Consider the following 27,388-nt stretch of genomic DNA (forward strand, 5'->3'; position numbering starts at 1 on the left):
TAAGACTTTTATGGTTTTAGGTCTTATTCTTAAGTCTTTAATCCACTTTGAGTTAATTTTTGTAAATGGTGTAAGATAAGGGCCCAGTTTCATTCTTTTAAATGTTGATATCCAGTTTTCCCAACACCATTTATTGAAGAGGCTATTTTTCCCCATTTTGTATTCTTGGTGACCTTGTTGAAAATTAGTTGACCATATATGCATGGGTTTATTTCTCTATTCTGTTCCATTGATCTATGTGTCTATTTTTATGTCTATATCATACTGTTCTGATTACTATATTAAGATAGTTTGAAATCAGGAAGTGTTATGCCTCTTTTTGCTTTGCACTTCTTGCTCAAGATTGCTTTAGCTATTTGTAGTATTTTGTAGTTCCATGCAAATTTTAGTATTGTTTTTTCTATTTCTGTAAATGCATTGGAGTTTTGATAAGGGTTGAATTGTATCTGAAGATTGGGTAGTATGGACATTTTAACAATATTAATTATTCTAATCCATAAACATGGGCTGTCTTTCTATTTATTAGCGTCTTCTCTAATTTCTTTCATCAGTGTTTTGTAGTTTTCAGTGTATAAGCCTCTCACCTCCTTGGTTAAATTTATTCCTAAGTATTTTATTCTTTTGGATGCTATTGTAAATGGGATTGTTTTCTACTTTCTTTTTTGGGTACTTTGTTGTTAGTATATAGAAACATAACTGATTTTTGAAGAGCTGGGTATCTTAATCTGTTTGGGCTACTGAACAGAAATACCATAGACTGGGTAACTTATTAACAACAGACAATGATTTCTCATAGTTGTGGAGTCTGGGAAGTCCAAGATCAAGGAGCTGGTAGATTCAATGTGTGGTGAGAATCCATTCTTAGACAGGTTCTTCATTCATGAATGCAAAATGGACAAGATTAAGACCTATGAAAAAATTAAATTCTAAAATAAGAAAACCCCAGAAATACAATGTTTCATATGTTGCTCCCGAATGTTTTCCTTTCCCTACATAAAGCGGCACAATTGTGCTTCTGCCCACACATTAAAGCCGTTTGGTTTCATGTCAAAGGTTTGTGTTTGGAGTTAAATCTAAGTGAAGCAGCAAACCATACTAACTCTGTAAGTCAGGCAAGATAAAATCTTAAATGCAGAAGGATGGCAGGGAAATCTCTGAACTGGTTGGGGCCAGTTTCTTTGGACAAAATCACCCCAAGGTCTCCAAATCTAGGTGTTCATTTGGGATCTAATTTGCCTTCCCTGGGCTTTTTAAAAGACTTGTTATTCATTTATTTTGAGAGGGGAGGAGCAGAGAGAAAGGGAGAGAGAATCTCAAGTAGACTCCACGCTGAGCATAGAGCCCGACACAGGGCTTGATCCCACGACCGTGAGATCACGACCTGGACCAAAATGAAGAGTCGACTGCCCAGCCAACTGAGCCACCCAGGCACCCCCTTTCCCTGGACTTTTTGAGGCTTTTTGGCCTTTACCGATGGGAATTTTCCCTGGGAAAGGACAGAGGAATGGGGCTCAGGCTGATTGGGTTGTGAGATCACTGTCATAAATCTGGGAATGTCTAGGAGATAAGATAATGCTTTGCATCTTCCTTGTGGTGCGATCTTGCCAGTTCAGGCCCTGATCCTACCACTTTTAGGGGTCTCATTGCTAAGGTTCAACACTTTAGAACCCAACCTTTTCTTTCCCTTCCAAGGAAGCTGCACGCTAATGGTGCCAACTTGCACCTTCCACAGTGTCTCTAGTGGCTCTGCAGACCAGTTAGGTCTCTCTGTGATTGTGACTGAAATCCCAAAGTTACTGGCTGAAGCAGAAAAGTGGACCTTTTGGCTCTTACAATCTACAGAGCCAGAGTAGGGCTGATTTCTGGCTCAAGCGGTCTCACCAACTCAGCTCAGCTCTGCTCTTTGTCTTGTTGGCTTTATTCTTAGACAGTTCTTCATTCATGAATGCAAAATGGGCAAGCAGCTTCAAATTTGACATCCTTTCACTTTCAGACCAGGAGCCAACAGTGATTTTTATTAATACATCTCATTGCATCTCATTGGCTTCAGTGGGGTCCCATACTCATCTCTAACTAATGTCTGTAGGTCAGGGGAATGTAACAAACTGGTTGGCTTAAGACTGAGTCACATGCTCCATTCCTTTAATTGGATTCCCACCTAGTATGTGGAAGAGGTGATGTCTGGAAATAATAAATCCAGACTTCAGGTAACAACAATAATAACTGAGCTTCTATATCTCATTATTATGTCTGCAAGTTCTCTGCTGATCACCAATGATTAATAATCTTTAGATAAGAATTTTTGCTTTGCCTGGTTATCTAAAGAAAGTAGAAGCTATGCTGAGCCTCCAACAATAAGAGCCACAAATGTCCACTGTAGTTTGGTGTCCAAATATTTTTGGCCTCCAGATATCTCAGAAAGTATATAAAATATAGTGATTGAAGCAGCATCCACAGGCAGCATGGGTGTATGGTCATATAAGCATGTGGTTGGAGTGTTTGAATACTTGTATGTTTTGTGAACGAAGGTCAGTTTTGAAGTAGAATTGGGCATTTTTGGTAGAGGATTAGCCAAACACTTTATCTTTGTGAGAGAATTTGACCTTTGGTTAACTCTGTAGCTCTGTTCCCCTGGAAACCTGAAAATGATAAAATGTCAATAATATTTCTAGGCAACATTGCTTAGGGTAAAAATGGTCCTTGGTTAGTAAAAATGACTACCTGAGGTAGGAGAATTTCCCTGGTCTGGCCCTGACTGTGCTCTCTAAGAGGGGCTGTTTGTCCATTCTGCCTATGACCCTAACCCTGGAGGATCTCTAAGAGGCCCCCTCCCCACCATCCATTGTATTCTCCAGCTACCTCTGAAGTGAGTGATGAGGGGTAAGCCCTTGTTGGTCTGGATTGAGATAACTATAAATCCTGAGAGGAAGCCATCATTTGGGGCTCTTCTGAGCGCAGTGACTCTTATAATTGGGCATAACTTTTGGGGGAACCCTGGAAATTACATCTGTGAAATTGTTACAAAGATACGGGCTCCTGTGAGGAATAATGCTTTTAAGGCTGGTTGCTCTTGAACTTGCTTGTGTTCTACTCATTGTTCTTGAGCTGTCACCTCGGGGCCAGATGTAGTAGCTCCTGGATACTGTGTGGATTGCCACAAGATTCCGACAGAAGAGTAGCGCCTGATGCTGCCCTGATGGCAAACTCTCTGAGCTGACCAGTTGGCTGTGATAGTCTTGTGTTCTGGATGTTCACTGGGGCTTAAGAAGACCCATGGGTGGTACTGCAGACACATAGGTAAAATGCAGCCTGAAACGAGGCTCAGATTCCAGATATCATGATATGGCAGAGATTGGATGACTGTTTATTACGCCTGTTTCCTTTTCTTCCTGGGCACAAAGCTAGATTCCATTTCCCAGTCTCTCTTGCAGCATGTGTGGTCATTTGAGTTCTAACCAATGGAATGTGGATGGAAGTGAAGAAGCGTACTTCCAGATCTGGCCCATAATAACCTTCCCTATGCCATCTCTATCTGCCCAATGAATGCCCAGGTCTCTAAGGCTCTAGAGGAAGGTGAAACCTCAAGACAGAGACCCTGAATCACCACATAGAAGGTCACCTGCCATCGGGCACATCCATTTAGACTACAAAAGAAACACACCATTATTATAGTTAGCCAGGGTAATTCAGAGGCTCACCTGTGAAATCAACTAGTATTTCCCCAATTAACAGTTGCTAACTAACAACTAACAGTCCTCAGATCCAGAAATTTTAACATGATACACTAAGGGATGCAGGCTTGCCACATTTCCAGGAATAGCTTTAGGGTTTTTTAAACCCCTAAAATACAAACACAAGATATATGTTTACATCATGAGCTGATGATTTGGAAATAAGATTCATTTACTACTCCTGAAATGGTAAGAATTTGGGACACAACTCCTAATTGTAAGTAGGGGAAAATGGCCAGGAGGAAACATTTGTATAAATGTTGCTCTGTCTATAATACCACCACCAATTTCTGCCTTGCCAGTTCAGAATGGCAGAAAAAGACTACAAATAGACTGTTGTACTGGAGATGAGAGAAGTTTCACTTTTTCCTCTTCTAGCCTCCAGACTAAATCAGGGGTTAAGGGGGGTTCTAGCCCATTATGGATGGACAGCCAGTGGAACTTTAGTCCATGGAAAAAGGATTCTATGGCTAAATAAGTTAGGGAAATAGTACATAGAATATTTTCCCCATGAGAGGATCTCAATGCATATCAGCATATTAAAGGCTCTGAGAAGCTCTGTAATAAGGAAACCTGTTTTTAACATTGTAAGTTTATAATCAATAACAATACATGTTATAATTTTAATATATTTTATGAAATTATTTAATTTCTATTTTATTAAATTGTTACAATTAAAAAAATTTATTTTAAGTAGGCTCCCTGCCCAACATGGGGCTTGAACTCAGGACCCTGAGATCAAGAGTTGCATGCTTTACCGACTGAGCCAGCCAGGAGCCCCTAAATTGTTATATATTTATTTATAAATAGATAATTCGTGTGTAGTAAACTACCCCCAAATCTCTTTACTATAGTAAAAGTTTATTTCTCACTCATTGCAGTTCCATGTGGGTCAGTGGGTGGTTGGGAGAGCATGGTTCTACCCCATTGTCATTTAGGGACCTGGACCCCATCCACTGTGTGGGGCTTCAGAATTTTCCACTAGATACTTTGCATCCAGCTAGCAGGGACGGAAGTATGGCGAAGGCACACATGCTCTTAACTACCTTTGGAGGTGTTTCTTTTCACTTCTACTCACATTCCATTGGTAAGAACCAATCCCAAGGTCCACCTACAGGTAAGGGCACTGGGAATGTACCTAGGAGGAAGAGGAAAAACATGGATATTGGTGAGCAATCCCAGTAGCTGTCACAGGTTGTTCTGCTGAATCCCAAATATTTATTTTCTCCCTTTTGCCCTACAGCAAACATGTATTCACATCCCAAGGAAGCTACCTAAAGTCCCACATAGTCACTATGTCAGTTGAAAATCCAGGATTTTTCAGTGATGCAGAGTCGTCTCTGTCAGAGGCAAAACAGGAGACATATGGTGGTCCCTAACCCACAGCAGTTCTGAAATCCTTCTAGTCATTCAGGTCCGAAGCTCCCTGACTCATTTCACTGTTCTGGCCTTGATTCTGCTCTCCGGGAGAAACTCATTTGTTCTTTGTTGCCTGTGGCCCTGGCTCTGTCCACTGAGAGTATCCCTTGTCCATTACCTTTCCTGATCTCATCTGAAGTGAGTGGTGAGGAGTAAGCCCTCCTTGGTAGCTGTGTAGACTTTGCAAGCCATTTCCTAACCATCTGAGTCCACAGTGCAGAATCTGGTTGGATGTACAGTTGAGCCTCCATTGATTGGGGTGAGTGGGCTATTAATGACAATAGTAACAAGGTTTGACATTTCTATGGTGCTTCTGGTTTCCAAATGCTTTTATATACATTATTGCATGCGATCCTCAAAACAACCCATGACGTGGGGATATGTAACAGTGAAAAAAAGAAAAACACTGGGAAGTCTAAAGTGAACGATTATAGGTCCATTCAGAAGGCAAGAAAACACTTTATGATTTGCTTCTGCTTTATGGGTCCCCCCCGCCTTTTTTTTTAAACCTGATCTGGGCCATTTTGTGGGCTAATGATTCAACCCGTTCAGGTTGTTAAAAGTCTGGTCTGGCCTCAGATTTGATGAGCCATCCATCTCTTCCCAGCAAACAAATGACTTGCTTTTGGTAAAGGAGACTGACAAGATTCTTCTCATTCTGAGAAACTGTATTCAAGTCTGAAATACCTGATTCCACCCTGCTCTCTCCTCTTTACAGAATCATGGGATTTCAGCTCTGGAAAGGCCAGTAATATTGTTCTAGACCCATGACTCATTCCATCTTTCTCAGAGGCTGAGGGGTTCTTCAGAGGTGCCTTCCTGGGTCAGTTCAGAGCAGATGAGGTAAGGGGTTGGGGTTGAGAAGGGTTCATCAGTTTTGGCTCTGGGCTTCTTATCACCCCTCAATCAGGGCAGCCTGGCTTTGGACTATATCATTAGAATAAGGGGTTCAACCACTAACAAAACTTGCAAACCATGGTTATTAGTTAAATACGTTATCTCTCCATATGAAAAACTTGAGGTCCAGAGAGGTTAATTGACTAGCCTGAATGCACGCAGATGCTTACTGGAGGAACTGGCATTAGCACTGTGTTTGCTGGAGTGGGTGCCTGTTCCTTCTCTTGGTGTAGCATGTGGTCTAAGATAAAGGTGGGTGTCAGTGGGGTGCCTGTTCCTTCTCTTGGTGTAGCATGTGGTCTAAGATAAAGGTGGGTGTCAGTGACTGAGGGCATGGGTCACTTGGGCAGGCAGCTTCAAACTCTTGCACTTGGTCTCCCAAGTCCTCATTAGGTGAAACAGGAACGATCCTAGCTTCCTGTCCAGGGTAGGGTTGCTCTGGGAACGGCTGATGGTGCACCCTGCTAGGATCGTGGCACCTCTCAGGCAATTTCTTCAGCCCCTATTTACCGGGGCACTGCCTGAATTCCTTCTGCCATTCTATCTCCTCGTCCCGCATGCAGTTAGCTAACAGTGCCATTTAAAATCTCAAGTTGGCGAGGACAACATAATTGTCCTGTTAGATTTTGGGCTTTTAGAATGTTGTTCTTCCCCAGAATTTGAAGATAGAGTGGGTGGAGTTCAGCTTGATTCTATCTCAATCCACGGTCTGAGAGTATTAAATATGCAAGAAATGGCTGCTCTGTCCATCTCCCCACCCCCCACCATCTCCATTCTTACCACATAATACTTGTTTCTGCACAGGGCTAGAAAAGAGTGATTACTTTAAATTCACTTTTCTTTTATCCATTGGGGAAATACCTCACTGTGTCTTGTTTAAATGTAGCTTTTCACACAGTTGCAGCTTTTGTGGGGGGAGGGGTGGGAGTAATTTCCTCCTGTGTGTCTTATTGCCCTGAAGGGAGGAAAACAGAGCCCCTGTGTTCGGAATGTCAGTGACTTCAGAAGTTCTAGCAGGTTGGTTACTTGTTCCAGCCACCAGGTTTGGTCCCCCCAAAGATTTGCATTTTGGCTGTGAGTAGGAAAGGTTCTCTGCAGACCAAGGGATGGGCCCCTGGAAATTGAGAGTGGTGTGGTGTGCGCCCTAGATCCTCCTTGCATGCGCCCGTCCATGCTCAAGTGAGAGCTAGTGCTCTGCTGCACAAGAAAGGTCCTGTGGGTCGGTGTCCATCAGGGGAAATGATCACGGCAGACTTTATTGGTGGGAGTTTGCCCATGTTTTCAGAATTAAAGCTTATTTACTTTAGAGTTAGAATCACTTTCTTAGCTGTTTATATTCCATTTTTAATTCTTTTCCTGCCCACTGCTTTGTTCTTTCGGTTTTTGACAAGTGAACAAAAATTCTTTTTATTAACTTTTAAAAAGCTATCATAATGCTGTCCAGAGAGGAAGAAGTGATCAAATTGCCCAACAGAAAAACATTGTGCATTTGTTTTTATTTGCTCAGTACTAAATCTCTATCTCCCCCCCCCCCCAACCTTATTCTCTCCTAAATGTGTAACAACAAAGTAGGAAGTAATTTTTATTTTTCCACATGTGCCTTCAGGGAAATCCCTTTTAAATCTATGGATTTTAGTCCAATGAGGGATCCTCTTCCTTTGGTCTACATTTTGCATATCGTCTGTTTCTTACAGGGCTTCCGTATTGTCTCAGGCTCCACTGGAAATGCAGCAAGGATTCCTAGCACATCCCAGTTGCCATAGCAACAGCAGTCTTTCCCATAATGAGCTGCATCATCTGAACTGATGTCACAGCATCATGCAGCAGGTCAAACAAGGCATCTCCTAGTATTGCATCCTACAGATGTGCTGTAAACATCAAAAGGAGACGGTGGGAGCAGGAGATGGTGAGTGTTGAATGTCCGGGCCTTAATTGCATGGCTGTTTTGTTGGTTAGTCGGTGTCTGCTAAGGCAGAGATGGGGGGGATGTTGTCTGCTTAAAATGGACTAGAGAAAAGGCTGTTTTACCTAAATCTGTTTTTCAGGCTGCTGGGTTAAGACAAAGGCCTGTAAGAGTCATAGAGGAATCATAATACATAGAATTATTCTTGCTCCATCCCTGCCTGTTATTTTTGGTGTTCTCATAGAATTTTTCATAAACATAAGATAATTTTCTATTGCAAAATCCCAAGTAGGCTCTAAAATGAGTAGTTCATGGTATTTCAGCATTGTAAAGATAGAGATTTCTTTTTTTATGGGACAGAGCTAATTGGTCCCCTATTTGCTCTTGCGATTTTTGAAATATTTAGTGATTTACAGTATGAAATTTAGTATTTACCTCATTTAGGTTTCAGTTTCTTCATGGGAAGGAACAAATGCTGAATAAGCATTTGACATAACCCTGATGTGAAAGGGGATCTCTTGCATGTTTAACACAGAATTTATTAAAAGCACGAAGACCCAAACCAAATGAAATTACTTGAGCCTTTTGATTTATATGGTAGTCCTTCAACCCATGTCCTTCATAGTTAGTTGAAAGCCTGCCACGATATTTTCCCATCTCTAGCTAGTCTCTAAAATAGCCGGAGTTGTTGGCAGGTGGACTTGTAACAAGTCTGCTCTCTGCGGCAGTTGCAGTGAAGGGTAACGCTGAGGAGAGCCCCTGGAAGTGCCCGTGGTGCTGCTCTTAACTTTAGCCAGAATCTGGTAAGATGAATAAATAACAGGGTTCTCAGTGACTGTGGGGAATACAGATCTCTAGGCTTAGTCATAACCTCAACTCAATTCTGAAACTCCAGATAAACATGTATCATGTTCATTTCAACTCTTAGCTATTTCTTAGGCATCTCCGTTTTGTGTGTGTGTGTGTGTGTGTGTGTGTGTGTGTGTATTTTTCCCCCTAAAAACTGTGGCCTGACAATGTCAGATAAGGAGCAGTGTGTTGCCTTTTGTTTTGGGAAATGAAATGGATTTTCCTGGTGCAGCTGATTGCTACTAAGAGAGAGAAAGGAGGAGGCACATGTCAGTTCAGTTGATCAATATGTCCACTTGGAATCAGGGAGTGGTCTTTTGGCTCAGTGCTGCTGAGTTGATAGTTTTTATTTGAGAAGTCTTATAGGAAAGAATGGCAACCCCCAAGTTCCTCTTCTTTTAGGCTGTTTATTGAGCCTAAAAGAGATGTATCCTAGAAGCAGGGAGAGCAATACCTTTAGCCAGCTTGGAGTGATTCTTTTTTTTTTTTTTTTGATCATATTGGTCCCATTAGGCACTAGCTGGAATGAGAGACCTTAGATTTTAATTAGTTTGTTTATACACATCACATACATACTACTCTCCGTCCTTTAAGCTTATATGACTGACATGCAGCTATTTGGGATGGGAGAGGTCAGCTCAGCCTGTTTTATTGCAAGCACTTAGGAGCATGAATTGTTCATTGCCTGCTTTTTTGTTGTATAATGTGAACAGAAAGCTTTGCTGGGACTGCTGGGTGTGAACGCAGCTAAGTCAGAAGCTCTAAGGTGACAGGGAGGAGTCCTAGATGGAGATGGGGGAGGGGACAGTGTTCTAGTTGCTGGATTATGAGTCTGGAGAAAATCACTCAGTGCCCATTAGAATTCTTTTAAAGTATTACTTCCAAGGAAAAGCAACGAAGAAAGACTTGTTTGGTAACATGAATTGTTAGGAGCAAAAATAACCAAAGGCAGCATTTTAATGAGTTTTCTATTTGCTTAATTTTTGTTTCTTTTGTCTAACAGTGTGTTTAGCTGCTTCATCATGGGTGATTTGTACAATTACTGGAAGTCGCAGAAGCCAGATTCCTTAAGGGCAGTGTTAGAAAAAGTGGAGTCATGCTTTGAGGGTGGGGAAGGCTCTGGTGGGTGTGGGCTGACGCAGTTATCTGGTGGACTATCCTCTCTGTTCCGAGGAACCTGTGACTCCCCCCTACCCCCCTGCAACTATTCAAAATGCAGTTACAGTTCTCCAACTTTATGCTTTTGTGCTCTTTTTGCTCCAGGAGAACAAAGCCCTAGTAATGGGAGCTGTCATCCTGATGCTCGGTTTCTTTGCAGAGGGCCACAGCCCGTGCTGCTCTCTGATTAGCTGTGTGTCTTAATTACTGGCTAAGGCTAGTTCACTTGCCTTAGTTTTAATATATCCCCAAGGGGTTGGATGGGGGGGGTGTGTGTGTATGGGGGAAGGGAGAGATTGCTCTATGGCTGCATTTAGTGGTGTTTCACTGAAACTTTCTAGAATTTAGAGAATTTTGTTTCTCAGTGATGAGTGAAAGATCATCAAGACCATATTTACTATGTGGCCAAGTTTCCACCATGGAAACCTCACAAGAAGTTAACCTCCTCCATGCTTTTGGTTATGGCTTTTTTTTTTCTGAATTACAGAGTTGGAAAGGAGTTAATTATTTGTGGGAGTGATAAAAATAGTAATCAAAATAACAGTCACAGCTATCATTTATTTAGTTCTTATTATGTGTCAGGCACTGGACCTAACATCGTGTATATATCTTATTTAGCCCTTATAATGACACTATGAGATAGAGAATGATAATTTCACTTTACAAGATTAAGTGATACTCATGTTTCACAGAAACCAAGTCTCTGCCAGGTTAACAAATTTGGCTAAGGTCATATAGTTAATAAGTGATTGGGTCAGGATTCCAAACCAATGTGATTTGACTATGATGCCCACATGCTTACTCACACATGTCTTAGTTTTACGACATCTTAACTGTGTATACCATACAGATCGGTCATCTTTACTCTATCACACTCACCCCACCCTTCTCATTCTAATTGGAAAATCAGATTTCACATTTTCTCATGTGGAATGAAATCCCATTTATGACACCAACTACAATTTTACTGCAGGGAAGAGCTTGAATTTTGATGAGGTCCTTTTCTGATCCTAGAGATTTAAGTAATGCAGAATTGATGCTCAGAACTTTTGCCACTACCCTTGCTCGACACATCTTTCTAGCAGAATCTGCATATGGGAAATGCTACATGAATGAGTGTGAACATGATGGAATTGTACTAAAAGCAGGTTTTACCTAGGTCAGTAATGAATCAAGTTTGTTGTACCTGTCTTATCAGCTACATATATAGTACTCTGCTAACTTTAAGACATTTGCATTCCCTGGTAATACCAGGTGAGGAATAGAAGAGAAGAGTTCTCTCACAGCCAGAAGGCGTACTCCAAATCCATCTCTTGGGTCAAGAAGATCAAAAGAGAGTTGTTTTGCTGAGTATCTCAGTGGCTGAATCCAAATGCTGCCTATCTCTGACAAAGTACCAGAATGACGGGATTGTGCAACATCCTGGAAGCCTTGGGTTTGAGGACAGCTGATACAGTCATCTCTGCATCATCTTGCCCACCCCCAGCTCTCCATGCCCAGCATCATTAGTGGGCTCTGAGGGCTGTTCTTTGTTTGACTGTGGGGCTAATGCATACACTGACAGCACATTGATATTGATTCTGGTATGGTGAATACTTAGAAATATCATTCCACGGAGCTCATTAGCCTTTTCTAGGTTCTGGGAAGAAGTTAACCTTTGTCCCAGCTTGCTCCAAGGAGGCCCAAGCTTGTGTCTGCGTGAGCTAGAGAAATGAGAGGCTGATATGAAAGCAGTAGAGTTACTGGGTACAGTGACTACATGAGTTAGATTATTAATTAGGGAATAAAAAAGGCAGTGGAAGTTAGGGAAGTTGGTAGACCTGCTATGTGTGTCTGATTTCCTCCTATTTCCATTTCTAGAATCAGTGAATTATAATTTGTTTTGATCCTATGGATTCAGTTCAATTCAACAAGTATTACTGAGTATCTACTCTGTGCCAGGCAATGTCAGGGAACATAGCAGTAAACAAGACAGATGCAAATCTCTTCCCCCATTACATTCTAGAGGGGGAGACAAAGGTAAACAATAAATTTATAGTGGAATAATTTATTCTTTCTGATACTATAGTACTACTATTTCTATTTAGTTCTGTTCCACTTGCTAATAGATAAACCCATTATTTCTACACATATGTATAGGTGCATATGCGTATATGGTCTACATGTAGAGGTAAAATCACTATGTCAAATAATAACTTTTTTTTTTTTTCCCTGTTTGGGTTTGGATTAGAATAGTGCTGGGTATAGACAAAACGTATATCGCAATTAGCGTTTTGTTGGTATAAGCTGTTTTGGGAAGTATAATTGTAATCAACCAAAAAATACATGTCTTTCTCAATTGACATGAACCTGACATATGGAAATATGAAATGTATGTGACAGATCAGTTAAGGAGAGATTTTTTTCATTTTTATAAAAGATATTTCTCACTTTTTAAAAAAAAAGTTTTGTTTATTTAGATAAAGAGTACAAGCAGGGGGCAGGGCAAAGGGAGAGGAAGAGAGAGAATCTCAAGTGGACTCCCCCTGAGCGTGGAGCCGATGCAAGGCTCAAGCTCACGACCCTGAGATCATGACCTGAGCTAAAATCATGAGTGGGACGCTTAACCGACTGAGCCACCCAGGCACCCCTAAAAGATATTTCTCACTTTTAAACACTGTCCAGAGAGCCCTCGAAATTGAATGTTTTAGGCTGTGTGCCGGTGGAGGTATGTGCACACGGGCACAAGCACCGGTCACCTCCTGCCATGAGCAGCCTGTCCATGCCTCCTAGAATGCCTTACACACATCACTTTAAATGGGGAGCATTTCTTTAAACAATTATACTATCTCATGTATTTAAAACTATGATTGTGATTTCATAAACCTTCCTGAAAATTTTCAGGTGCATATCCATACATATATAAGGTGTGTCTGATTTGTGACCATCACTTGGAGATTGACTACTATTCTTTGATGGCAATTGCAGATACTAACTCTGTAAGTGGGCCATGAGTGGGAAGGCTTTTCAGGGGAATATCACTTTTTTTACAGGACTTTGGTCATTGCAATAGACTTTTAGGTATTTTGGATACATAAGGAAAAAGATTTTTTCTCCGTAAGCATATACCTATCAGTAGGTGGATCCCCCAGCTGGTTTTAAGACTTGGTGAGGACAAAGGAGAGACTTTGTTTCCCTCGTAAGCCATCAGCAATGTTTTTGTCTGTTTTTCAGCAAGAGGTCATGCTTCAGATTCTTCCAGCCATCTTGAAGCTGGGTGCTTTGAGTCACAAAAAGAAATGGGGAGAGAATGTGGAATCTTTAGAACAGGGTCTTAAGCCAGACAATTCATGGGCAGAATGTGGCTTGCAGCTTCTTTTATATACTTCCAGGTCAGGCTTCCTGGCCTTGCAACCTGTGCTTACATAGGGCCTGTGCTAAGAAGGGTCCACACTGGATTTAATGTTCTGCTGTCATCATCTTGAAATTCTTTTCTTTTTTTTTCTTCTTTTTTGGGGGGAGGGGCATCTTGAAATCCTTTTTTTAAAAAATCTTTTTAAATCTTTTTTTTAAGATTTATTTATTATTTGAGAGAGAGAGGGGGTGAGAGAGTGCACACATGCGTGCAGGTGGGAAGGGGCAGAGGGAGAGAGAGAATCTCAAGCAGACTCCCTGCTGAGTGCAGCCTGATACAGGGCTCAATCCCACAACCCTGAGATTATGACCTGAGCTGAAATCAAGAGTCGGAGGCTCAACCAACTGAGCCACCCAGACAGCCCCCCTCATCTTGAAATTCTTTTTTTTTTTTTTAAAGATTTTATTTATTTATTTGACAGAGAGAGGGAACACAAGCAGGGGGAGTGGGAGAGGGAGAAGCAGGCTTCCCACTGAGCAGGGACCCCGATGCGGGGCTCGATCCCAGGACCCCGGGATCATGACCTGAGCCGAAGGCAGTCACTTAACGACTGAGCCACTCAGGCGCCCCCATCTTGAAATTCTTAATAATTTTTTTAAAGATTTATTTATTTATTAGAGAGAGAGAGAATCCTCAAGCAGACTCCCTTATGAGCATGACGCCTGACGAGGGGCTCGATCCCAGAATCCAAAGATCATATCCTGAGCCAAAATCAAGAGTTGGCGCTTAACCAACTGAGCCACCCAGGTGCCCCCTTAATAATTTTTGAGCAAGGGGTTCTGTGTTTTCAGTTTACACTGGACCCTGCAAATTATGTAGCCAGTCCTGTGTGGCCATTTTGATATAAAAAAATTGACATACAAATTTGAATTCCAAGCTTCTCTTTAAGAATTAGGTGATGTGGCTCACTTGGCAAGAGTTGACATAGCAGTATTCTCTAGTTCATCAGGGTCTGCCCACCAGTCCCATCCATTTACCCCCAGCTGCTACTGCCTGAGCCCTGTGGATACTTGAGTTTGAGACCTCTGCTCTGGAATAATTCAAACAGAAATTGTAGAGCTTAAAATAACTAAAGTACCATTGTCAAAACAACCCAGAGCAAAGACCCCATACATCGTAACTCAGAGGCATCCATGGTAAATTCAGTGCCATGCACGGTAATTCAGTGGCGTTTCTTTTATAGGCAGTGGGGGACATATTACATTATACCTGAAGATATTTGGTAAGTTAGGCTTATTTGTCATTACCATTGCTTTCAAGGGAGAAATCAAATCTGCAAAGCAAGCTAATTAACCATGCTGTGGTTCATTGTTTATATTTATTCTCCCACCCTTTGTTTACTCCTTGATTACTTTTATCACTTCTTTGTTTAACTCTCATTTGAATTACCCAACATTTTTATGCTGGCTGTTTTTTTTTGTTTTTTAACATTATCCTTTTTTAATATTCTCTCTCCAGGAGACTGGGGGCCCATAGTTTGAGGTTACACTACTGCAGGAAGAGCTCACATTTTTTTTTAATTAAAAAGGGAATTACAGTCAATATTTATAATGAACCCTTCCCTAACAAGGCAGTTCTAGCCATGCTAATGTTTGTAAGTCTAGATCCACCATTACTTCGTAATAATGAGATGCTGGTGACAGACTCTTGAACCTTATAGTATGTGAAGACTTCTGACCCTTCATGTTATGGTGCGAAGTGGCTGTATTAATCTACAGATGTGCAGAGAATTGTTAGAGAATTAATACGAATGAAGGATGGCACTTGCTGCACAGGAAAAAGATAACTTTCTTTTTTTTTTTTTTTTTTTTTGGCTGGAGGAGAGTAAACTAGAACCTGACAGATACATAAGGGGCTCTTGCCTTTGCTTAGAGGACTGGGGGTGTTGGAGTCTTCTCTAAGGATCAAGCCCCAAGGACTCATGGCCTTACCATGTACCCTGTAACAATCCTAATGCCTACCGTGGCCACCATTGTACAAGCCGTAAAACCAGCTGTGTTAGATAATTTCGCTCTTCAGCTATCAACAAACACGTCAGATATCTACCCTGTGTAAGATCATGTGCTGAAGGAACAAACACTTTACAAATTAGGACAACCAAAGGCACGCATGTGTCTGTTACTTGGAGAGCTTGTTGTAGATTTAACATCCTGCTGTCAGGGCTCTGCTTGCAGACAGTCCTGGCTAGTTCTTCCCTTGTGTGGGAGGTACCCTGAGATGGAGCTCCAGGCATGTCCGAGGCTGCCCTCATTTTTTGTTCTTTTCATTCAATTCCTTGATTTAATTTTTTTCTTTTTCTTTTTAAGACTTTATTTATTTATTTATTTGAGAGAGAGAGAGAGCAGGTGCGCAGTGTGTGCACACAAGTTGGGGGAGGGGCAGAGGGAGAGGGACAAGCAGACTCCCCGCTGAGCAGGGAGCCCGATGCGGGGCTCCATCCCAGGACCCTGGGATCATGACCTGAGCCGAAGGCAGACGCTTAACCGACTGAGCCACCCAGGTGCCCTTAAATGTTTTTTCTTAAATAACTCCTTACTTTAGCCCACTCAAAATCATTGTTTTGTACCTCTCTCAGCTCTTTCAATTCTTTTTTTTTTCTTTACTTTTTCATTTTAATTCAGCTCTTTCAATTCTTAGTGCTCATAGTTTGTTTCTATCCCACCAGTCTCTCTCTTACCACTGTCACCTTCTGGGATAGCTCTGGACCCACGGTAATCCTCTCTACCAGCAGCCCCCCAGGTTCCTAGCTCCCCTGCCACAGTGTATTCCCATTACATTAGCATAAAAATAGCCCTTCTAACACCAAGTGACACTGCAGCTCCCCTTGTGAGGTAATCTGCTTACATTTAGCTTTAGTAGTTAATTCATATATTGCACTCCATTTAACCTGTTTTTTGTTTTTTGTGTGTGTGTGAAGTAAAAGGGAATGACTCTTTAAGATTTATATTAGCCACCCTTGTAGGCAGTCTGTGTGGCATCAACTGGAAATAGCCGAAATAGCAGGCCCTTGTGTCGTAGAAGACTATATGCAAAAATGAAAACAGGTGTGCAGGTGTAGTTTTAAAAAAATTTGTTCGTTAGTGTTATCTTACATTGCACTTTCAATTAAAAATAAAGGAAAATAAGGCGGGAGGGGCTGGTGAGAAAGAAGGCAGACACCACAGCAAGTTCCCATAGCAATGCATCTTTCCTCGGCCTCGACCGGGAGCGGCATATAGCTTCTCGGACACTCGAGGGGAAGACCTGTCTCAGCGGAGCAGCTGCTTGAAGAGAAAGGACAGATCTGAAAATACAGGCAACAAATAAAAACAACCTCTAAAACTGGCTCAGAGAAGTAATGATTGCTTCGAGAACGAACAAAGAATTAGACTGGTGAATTGAGATATATGGTTTTCACTAACTTAGTAATAAATAATTGATAACATGGCTTGTAAACATTTGAATTTTGGCTAACTAACCTGAAAAGGAAATAGGCTAAGAGGCAGAGGACCAAGAAAAAGGTAACATAACCAGCTTAAGAAGAGACATGTTTCACCATGTTATTTGTTATTTAGAGGGTTTTTCCTTTTGTTCTTTGCTCTGGTTAATATTATTAGGCTTATTGTGAATAAGCCCACATTTTATTTTCATTTTTTTTTATTATTCTTTAAGAATATGACAAAAATCATGATCTTTGGTTTGCTGTTTTTCTCTGGTTCTTACATGTTAGATTTAACACTATCCTTGTGTAAACACCACATAGGATTAAAAAACCTAAACAAGTAGTAAAATGAGTGCTGTCAACCAGCTTGAGGAGAAAACAAAATGTCCCTTTTCAAAGATAGTCTAGAACTTCAGATGATGATGGAAATGTCATATTACCAAACCTAAAGTGATGTTTACAATAATTTGCACCAAATGAGGGTTTCCATTTTGGGTTTTGGAATCCTAAAATCCGATAATTTACACATATGTATATAGACTGATACTCTCTGTGCAGGAGATTAGTGGTAGGGGAGGTGGACAGGGGCAGTTGGTCCCATGGGAGCAATAGCCAGATCTCCCTTCTTGAATCATGCTATCTGCTGATACCCTAAACCTAATCACTAAATGAGAACAGAGCCCAGGAGGGTGGATTTTGGAGCTAGGTGTATTTACCTTTGAATTTTAGCTCTAACATAAAATTATTAGACCTATGATCTTGAGTTTTCTAGAGTGTCATTTTCCCCATATATAAAATGGGGAGAATATCCATTTTATAGGATGAAATGAAGTACTTTTATGTAATGTTATTGGCACAAAGTATTGGATAAATGAAAGTTATTATTATTTCACTTCTCAGGAGTAGTGGGATAAGATTAATATTCTCCCAAGAAATATAATTTCTCAACTCCAATCCTGAAACCAAGGAAATAATTTTCAGAGCTTGCATAAACGGAAAGGAAAATCCTTTAATATACTTTAAATGCTTATACTGTGCTATGCACATATATTATTTCACTTAATTTCCTTTCCCTGCTTAATTTTTCTCCATAGCACTTACCATCATCTGCAAACATTTTTCTCGTTATCTCCCCTTAGTATAAAGCAAGTTACACAAGAGCAGAGATTTTTGTCTGTTTTGTTCATTGATGTTTCCTTAGCTCCTAGAATAGTGCTTGGCATATGGTAGGTGCTCAATAAATATTTGTTTCGAGAATGCATGAATCTGGGGTGCCTGGGTGGCTCAGTCCGTTAAGTGGCTGCCTTTGGCTGCGGTCATGATCCCAGGGTGCTGGGATCAAGCCCCATGTTGGTCTCCTTGCTCAGTGGAGAGTCTGCTTCTCCCTCTGCCCCTCCCCCCATTTGTGTTTTCTCTTTCTCTCAATCTCTCTCATAAATAAATAAAATAAAAAAAAAAGAATGAATGGGTCTACATAACCCTATGAGGGAGGCAATATGATTGTACTGGATAGGTAGTAAATGAATTATCTTTTGCAGTGATGTTTTGCAAGGTTCTAAACCTCCTTGAGTGATTCTTTTTTTTTTTTTTTTAAAGATTTTATTTATTTATTTGACAGAGAGAGAGTCAGCGAGAGAGGGAACACAAGCAGGGGGAGTGGGAGAGGGAGAAGCAGGCTTCCCGCTGAGCAGGGAGCCCGATGCGGGGCTCGATCCCAGGACCCTGGGATCATGACCTGAGCCGAAGACAGACGCCTAACGACTGAGCCACCCAGGCGCCCCTCCTTGAGTGATTCTTACTATTCTATATCCGCATGCCAAGAAGCCCTTGTGGCTGATGGTTAGGCCATTATGCACCATCCAATTATTCTAAATTTTCCATTGAAAGCACAGATATTGCTTAGGCCGTTCTTACGGGCTCCTCCACTTTACAGGTTTCTACAAGGGACCTAGGGTTTCATAGGTCATTTGAAAGATGCATCGATTCTTCTATTGGTGGTGGTTTTTTTCTATCTCTCTTTAGTGAACTCAAGTCTCCTTCAGAAACAGTTATTTATTCTTCTTTAAACCATGAATCCTTAGCTATAAATCTCAGATTGATGGATTGGTGGATACTGAAAGAATCTCCGGGGAAAAGACCAGATAGGGGGAATGATAAGCCATAGCAGTCAGTCCTTCCCTTTTGCTATTTAAAATGCTCTAATGAGGGTGCCTGGGTGGCTCAGTCATTGGGCGTCTGCCTTCAGCTCAGGTCATGATCCCAGGGTCCTGGGATCGAGCCCTGCATCGGGCTCCCTGCTCTGCGGGGGGCCTGCTTCTCCCTCTCCCACTCCCCCTGCTTGTGTTCCCTCTCTCACTGTGTCTCTCTCTGTCAAATGAATAAAAAATAAAAAATCTTAAAAAAAAATAAATAAAATGCTCTAATGAGAAGTAAAGCAAAGCACAGGCACATAGCAATACAGTTGTTTGGCCAGAACATACAGCCTCATAAATGAAGGGAATAATTAAGATAGCTGATTTCTGCCATTTATGTTGAATTAGAAGCAAACTGTCTTTTAGCAGTGGATATCTATAGCTGAATTTTGTACTAAAGACATAGTCTAAATGTCATGCTTTTGAACTGAGTACTTCTCAGAGAGCAGGTGTGAGATTTTTTTTTTCTTGAAATTCAAACCATTTTGACAGCATCCTATTTTTAGAACGCCTTTCTCTGTAAAATGGCAAAACAATATCCAAAAGTAATTAGAAAAACATCCTGGGAGAAGGCTGTGTTCTGGTTGTACCATAATAATAACAGGCAGAATAAGAAAATGTAATGCTGTTAAAATTTAAAACTCATAGTGTTTTTATTTTATGGTTATGAAACATATTGAATATGTTTACTTTAGCAACCTCATCAAGCTACAGGATAAAAATTATGCCTCATGAAAATTTTTTTCATCTGCGATACATGCCACGGCCAGTTGAAATACAACAAGGTTATTATTGTGTTCAAATAGAATCTTATTCTGACCTATTTTTAAGAGCCCTGGACTGGAAATAAGGAACCCGAGTTTTAGTATCTGCTGACATAATCTTCCTAAACATTAGTTTCCTCTACAATAAAACAAAAGGATTAAATTTAAATGATTTTTTGTTTCCTTTTAGCTCTAATATTTTATGCCTCACTGACAGGGTTCTCCATACCTTTCAATTGTTCAGTCGTGTGATTTTTCCAAAACAGTGTTCCATAGAATATTTTAAATTTGCTTAGTGCCCTCATGTAGGTGAAAACATATTTTAATTTATACACTATTTAAATTTCACACTTGTATATTTCATTAGCTTGTGTTTCACAGTAGTCTTGGTGGTTAATCTGTGGTCAATGCATATGTTTTCACTTACATAAGCAAATTGTTGTCTTTTACAACCCACTTCTTAACAGTTTCCTTATCTTGCAAATAATGTATTTTATATTTGTTCTTTCTCTTGTTTGCCATAACATGTATTTTCTGTTACTGAGATGAGTGAAATGTTTGGTTCTCCTCTACCCCTCCTACTGGATGTGGAATCTTTTTAGAAAGTCACACTGCTGTACCAGACATTCATAAAAAATACCAGTGTTTTTGCTTTTATAAGGTCAAATCATATGGCATTTCCATTTTTGTAAGTCAAAAATGGCCAAACATTGGCAGTTTCATGTGGTTCAACCCACTAACTTGTTAATTATCATAGCAGTGTAAGTCTTTACTATTTTTATAATTCAGTAACCGAAGTTAGTTCTTAAATGAGTAAGTGAAATAGTGCAAAGAATACACAGAGGTTTTGGTGAAAGACTGATCTGGGATTGAATTCTGCTTTTCTGCCACTAGAATGTTCCTTGGGCAAGTTGCTCAACCTCGCTGAGTTTCAATTTCTTCGTTTGTAAAATGGAATTGCTGACACCTGCCTCACAGGCTTGCTGAGAATGTCCATGATTCTCAGAATGATGCCTGTTACATGCTTCCCACTCAGTCACTGGTGATGATACTCTTACACTGTAACCATCATAGTACTCCTTCAGTCATAAATATCTAAATGTTCAGCTATTAAAACAAACAAGTGGACCTAAACAGACTAAGTGGGAAATGGTTACGAGAAGGGGCAAATTTCTGGAATCTTATCCTCTAGGACAGTGTAGGCTTTTGACAAGGTTACTAAGGGACATTTTGAGGGAGAACAGGAAAGCTGTCTTTCATGTCATCCTCAGATAACTATCTCTGGAGTAATAATTCCATAATTTATCTGGCATCTGCAAATTTACTTCAACTGTTTTCCTTTTTATGTTTTGTTTTTTGAGAGGAACAGTAATAAACTGCTTTTATGAAAACTATGGACTACTACGTTGTACATAAATATAGCAAATAGATTTTAAATTTTACTCTGTAAAAGTGAGCTAAAAAAATGTCATAGAGATTAAATGTTCACAAGTGCTCTATATGTTTAATGCCTACTACATAAATAAGTTGAATATTTTACTTAGTCTAAAATGACTCCCATGAGACCTGAGTCTAGACCTAGACTGGAAGGGACAAATCTTTAGCTCTCCTCCTTTTCTCTGGATGCTCCTGTGCTTGTTGATCCTGTAGCTATGTACTGATGACTCATGAATTCAGATTTTTAGGCTTTGGTTATTTTTTTCCTGAGATTCAGACTTCTATTTCTCCTGCCTCCTGTATGTCTTCTCCTGAATCTTCCACGAGTACTTTCACTCTGCATACCTACAATGATCTCATCCTTTTCCCCATTCCAAACTTGTTCCTCTTTCTGAACTCTCTGTCTGGAATAAAGCCTTGCCTCAATCTGTCCCTCAGGGTAGAGACGGGGCATCATCCTCAGCTTCCTGTTCCATCTCTTCCCCTCCCAGACCCAAGTCCTGTAGGGTTTTTAATTCTTTGGGCTTTGGTGAAAATGGGCTTAGAGGAAACCCCAAATAATTGTTTTATTTTGTGATAGGTTTAGGTCATGCTCCCTGACCACCTGGCTTTCCCCCGCATTTATTTTTTTTTAAGGATTTTATTTATTTTTTGACAGAGAGACAGCGAGAGAGGGAACACAAGCAGGGGGAGTGGGAGAGGGAGAAGCAGGTTTCCTGCTGAGCAGGGAGCCCGATGTGGGGCCCGATCCCAGGACCCTGAGATCATGACCCGAGCGGAAGGCAGATGCATAACGATTGAGCCACCCAGGCGCCCCAGCTTTCCCTTTTCTAAACCAAAGACCTGATATTATCAGACATTCTGTCATGGAAGCCCCTTCCATCCCCATGATCTTTCTAACTGTGCTCTGAACTTTCTGAGCTCTGTTGAAACCTATGTCCAGGGCAACCTCAGGTATCCCTTATGGCTAGCGTACTGTGGTGAAGAGGGGAGAAAATGCACAGTGTAAGCACTGGATAGGGACCCTAACAAACAGAGGTGTTATTCTAGATGGAAAGAGTTTGCTATTTTTTTTTTTCACTTTGAAAGTTTATCTGATCAGAGACCTCCAAAAGTTGATATAAAGTTACTCCATCCTGACTCAAGAGGATTACATACTGTTGACTTCAGCATCAGAATTTCTTTTTTGCAGGCATGATTCTCATTTGTCTTCTGAATTAATTCCAATGGACAGGAGCCAGTTTTAACTCTGTGACCTACAACACTGGCATTGTTTACAGGAATGTTCACAGGAGAACAAAGCAGCGACCTTTTTTTTTCCCTGTTGGTGAACTGGGCTTGGGGTCCGTTAGAACTTCTGAGTTCAGATCCCAGTTACACACTAGCTCTGTGCTTAGGGAAAGTTTCCTAGCCTTTCGGGGGTCTGGTTTTTTCATAGTACTTGCCTTGTCAAGTATTGTGTAGTTTAGACATGTGTACAGAGCACCTAGCACAGGGCCTAGGATACAGGAAATTCTGAGGAGTGGTAAGTAGAGGCTACAGCTATTCTTTTTTTTTTTTTTTTTAAAGATTTTATTTATTTATGAGAGAGAGAATGAGAGAGAGAGAGCATATGAGAGGGGGGAGGGTCAGAGGGAGAAGCAGACTCCCTGCCGAGCAGGGAGCCCGATGCGGGACTCGATCTGGAGACTCCAGGATCATGACCTGAGCCGAAGGCAGTCGCTTAACCAACTGAGCCACCCAGGCGCCCTACAGCTATTCTTAATGTAAAGGGAGGAGGACTAACTGATGAGCAGCCTCACTGCCAGGCCTTGTTACAGGAGAATTTATGTTCCTGTCCCAGACCTGTGGGATTTCAGTGGTCAAATACGTCTGCTACCAGAATCTTGTCCAACAACCCTGTTTCTCCCCTAAATTGGACAGGAAAGTCACATTACATGACCAATATTTATATATCAAATTTTATTTTCCTTATGCTTCCTTTAATTTGTGGAGAATGTTCTATAGAAAAATGTTTTGGGGCCCCATGAATAATAAAATTTACCATTAAAACTCTTAATCTCATTAAGGGAAATTCCACATTTTAAAGTGTGCATTTACTTCTCTAATACAGATTCAGTTCACACAGTCTGCTACACACTCATTGTTAAAATACTCTATACAGTTAACTTCACATTTTCCCCACAGATGTTGAATATGCAAGCGGACACAAGGCTTATGCATCCTCTGTCAGGGAACGAAATTGCCTAGAGGGGTTCTCTCGGTACAGGTACAGCTTTGTCTTGGAAATGATTATGTGATTTAGCAACGAAGGGTTAATATCCCTTACGCTGTCAGTGTGGTACAGCCTGGAGCCTCTCCACTTGAATTGCCTCCGTCACTGAGTTCCAGATAGGTCTGCGTATGTCCACGGAATGTCTGCCCTGTGTCTGTGATGAGTTGATAGTTTGCCATATCAGTGAGCAGAGTATATTGGCACCAAAGTCAGAAGAGATTTCTGAAGAGAATTCATCCCAGGAGAGGAGGAGTCAGCTACAACAAGCCTTAATCACCAGAGGGTGGAGTGATTCTGAGCCCAGTTTGATGTGGGTCATGAGGTATCCTTTCTCGGTCACTCCCTGGACAGGGCTGAGTCCTGTAAAGACTGAGGAGGAGCAAGTGGGCTGGACATAAATGCTATTTCACTAGAGAATGCGCACCTCATTTGAGCATAAGACCACTGCTTCAGCAGCCTTCAGCAAAATACATAGTGCAAGAGGCAGAAAGGTGTGTTCCTCTCTTTCCATGGATGCTCTAACTGGAGGTTTCTAAATTCTTTTGATCAACATCCATATCTATTAAAAAATATCTAAGCCCTCTCATATTAATATAGCATATATTTTATGAAACATACGCAAAAGTGAAAATTAAAAAGGATGAAACAAAAATTGAACAGAAAACCTAATATTTTCTTCACACTCCTAAAGGTTTGCCTTGTGTCTTCCATGGAGTGAGCCCCTATCTTGCAGACCACTGTTCCAGAGCATCAGTGGGAAAGGCCTGTTGGCGTAGCTCTTCCTGGCAAAGGCGCCCATGCTGTAATGAGTGTGCACACATGTGAGACCCGTGCTAAAACTTCATGCAGTTCTACGTATATTGAGTAAAAGCTTTACTGCATCATTTAGTAAGTATCATGCAATCAGAAATTCTTTTAAACCAATGGTTATGGACAAGGACACATTAGGGGTTGAGCCTCGGACAGCATTAAAGGGGTGTACCTGAGGATTCTTGTCCTTTCTCTTTGCAAGTGTTTCTGCAGTATTTTAGCTAATTTGCATGCCTTGAATACCCTTAATTTCACTAAGGAAAATCTACTTCTAACTTTCAACTTGCTAAATGGTAAAACTGGTTATTGAGGTAATACTGAGGCTATCCCCTTTCTGATATAATGCTAGCTGGCACATACCCCTGGACTGTATATTCCAGATACCACTTTAGCTGACTACACCTAGAAATGAAGCTTAAATTGTCATAAAATTATACTGAAATGTATTAAAGTACATGACAGATCTTGTAACATTGGGTTACCATTTTACACTGAAGCTTATGATCTTTGATTTGCTCCAAAGTATCTTAGTTGGTGAGGGGTGGATCAAACACTGAACTCAGGTGTAAATGACTTTCAATCCCATGTTCCCTTTGTAATACCAGTGCGCTGGCTACATGTACTTCCGGTGCTGGCCTCCTGGGATTGAACCCTTTGCCCCTTGGCCACTTTTTAATAAAGTCTAAAATTTAGTTAATAGTAATATACCAATAGTAGAAAATAAGGAATCCACCTCTTCTGCTGACCTGGTCCCTCCTATAACTCTTTTGAGGAGAGGAAAGACAATCCCTACCAGAATTATGAGCTTTTGCTTACATTCCCAAAAGGTGGCTTTGGTTGCTTTGACCCTTACAACTCTTTGCCTCAAGGAAATTGGAATATGTTTTCCAGGGCCTGGAGGACATTTGTGTGAAGCCTCCTGGCCTCTGAGGGCCATGACCCAAAGGCAAGGGCTGGTCTGGACAGCAAGGTGGAGATGAAGGGCTAGAGGATACGCCTGGGTGGGACCATGCCAACAGCAGAAGTGAGGAGTTCAGGGGCACCTGGGTGGCTCAGTTGTTAAGCGTCCGCCTTTGGCTCAGGTCATGATCCTGGGGTCCTGGGATCGAGCCCCACATTGGGCTCCCTGCTCCGCTGGAAGCCTGCTTCTCCCTCTTCGGCTCCCCCTGCTTGTGTTCCCTCTCTTGCTGTGTCTCTCTCTGTCAAATAAATAAATAAAACTTTAAAAAAAAAAGTGAGGCATTCAAGGTGGTCCAGACCAGAAATAGGCTAGATAGGCACTAGGGCATTTTAGATGGTGCAGCCTATGGTAGGGGTCAACTAGCCTTGGCCAGAAGAACGTAGGCCTGGGACAGAGAAAGAATAACCCCAAATGAAAAAATAGTTATCCAAAACCAAATAGAAACCCAGACTGTTTAGTAAGAAGAATGTGGATACTGAAAAACTTCTGTTTTGCCAGATTGGGGAATTTCTGCTTCCTTTTATCTGCTAGCATTGCTACTGCAGTACTTTTCCCCTGGACCTTATGAAGCTTCTGCTACGTCCTAAACCAGAGTGAGTTTTCCACAGTGTTCCCCACCCAGCAACTCTGTAGGGCCCAGGTAATTCCAGAAAGGTACGAATGGCTCCATGTCTTTTGCTATTCTTGTGTACTCTATGTCCTGAGCCTACTCACTGGTCCCAGGGTCCTCTTCACAGAACCTCCCAGGACATTTCTCTGATTCTCACACCCAGAGGATTCCTGGTGGCCACTCTGACTGGCCAGAGTACTTGAGATAGAGGTCCCCTTGAAGGCACCCCCTTTGAACCCTTACTATCGGTTATCTGATTCATAAAAGGGACTCTCTCATACCTATTACTCAATAAGAACAATGTCATTGGTATTTGACAGAACAGGAATTGTTTGAAGGGGCTTTTACAGATCTATTGGACAATAGCCATTTCCATACTGATGACATTGCAGTATTTCAAAACAAGAGCTATTTTGGGCAGGACTTCAAAACTGTACTCTATAGATCCAAAGTGAGTTTTACTTGTATATGGGACTTGTATATGTATATGTATTTGACTTGTATATGATTGTTTTTTAAATGCCCTTGAAAGGTTTCATTTAACTTAAAAACTTAAAAATCAAGGGTTATCTTTTTCCACAGAAGTCCTTTGATTTTATGGCTCTGTGTAGATTCTAGGAAAGGAAGAAAAATGTTTTATGGCCAGAAAATGCCAAATCCTGGGCCAGGGCCTTATATAGTCCTGAGCCTCAGAAATATAGAAAGATCTGTGGGCCTATTAGGGCTTTATATAATGACTTAAAGGGATACAATTTTGGTTTAGGAGTTAGAAGTTCCAAATTTATTAAAAATGTGCATCATCATCATCACTGTCATCATTATTATAACAATAGTAATGGTTTTTATTCCATTTTTGAGTGCTTTCTCTGTGTCAGCCTCCATGTTAAGAAGTGCTTCACATACAGTAACTTATTTAATCTTCAGTAAATTTATTAAAAGGGAATGGAGGACATACTCAGTGCCCAGATCTTGGTTTCTAAACACGCTTCCTCAACAGAAGGAATCAGAGCTCTTTGGAGACATGGCTAATGCTAGGGTTAGGGCAGAGAAAAATTTAAGATGAGTGTGAACATCGTGCGGTGTGAGAAAGTAAGGAAGTGCCCCAAAAGCAAAAGGGTGGGGTATGTCAAAGGAGCCAAGCCAAAAGAACTCCTAAAGGCCAGATTTAGAATACTGAGCAATAAAGTAAATAATGTAGTATTGAGTTATAATCCAACATATAAAATAAATATACATGAGTGCATATAAATAATTTAATAAATTAATAAACAGTGAAGAAGAGACACATTTTCCTTACAGAAGAATTCCAAATAATGTGTGTAAGTACTCCTATGTCTAGGAGTAAGAGCTTAACCCACTCCTCCACCCCACTTAGGGTGGGCTAGGCTTAGTGACTCACTTCCAAGGAACAGAGTATGGAAAGAGAACAATAGTAATTTACAGGGGAGGACGCCTGGGTGGCTCAGTCGTTAAGCGTCTGCCTTCGGCTCAGGTCATGATCCCAGAGTCCTGGGATCGAGCCCCACATCGGGCTCCCTGCTCCGTGGGAAGCCTGTTTCTCCCTCTC

General features: G+C 41.1%; 1 protein-coding gene across 3 annotated transcripts in view; it reads left to right on the forward strand.

Moving 5' to 3' along the window:
- AKAP6 (A-kinase anchoring protein 6) overlaps positions 1-27,388 on the forward strand; it is a 491,158-nt gene that overhangs the window by 7,074 nt on the left and 456,696 nt on the right. For all 3 annotated transcript variants that reach the window (XM_078053548.1, XM_078053547.1, XM_078053549.1), the window contains one exon: positions 7,742-7,953. The gene's annotated coding sequence lies outside the window, so the exon portion shown is untranslated. Of the gene's footprint in view, positions 1-7,741; positions 7,954-27,388 lie in introns of those variants that run through there.

Source organism: Halichoerus grypus, chromosome 8 (assembly GCF_964656455.1).
Source record: "Halichoerus grypus chromosome 8, mHalGry1.hap1.1, whole genome shotgun sequence".
Lineage (NCBI taxonomy): Eukaryota > Metazoa > Chordata > Mammalia > Carnivora > Phocidae > Halichoerus > Halichoerus grypus.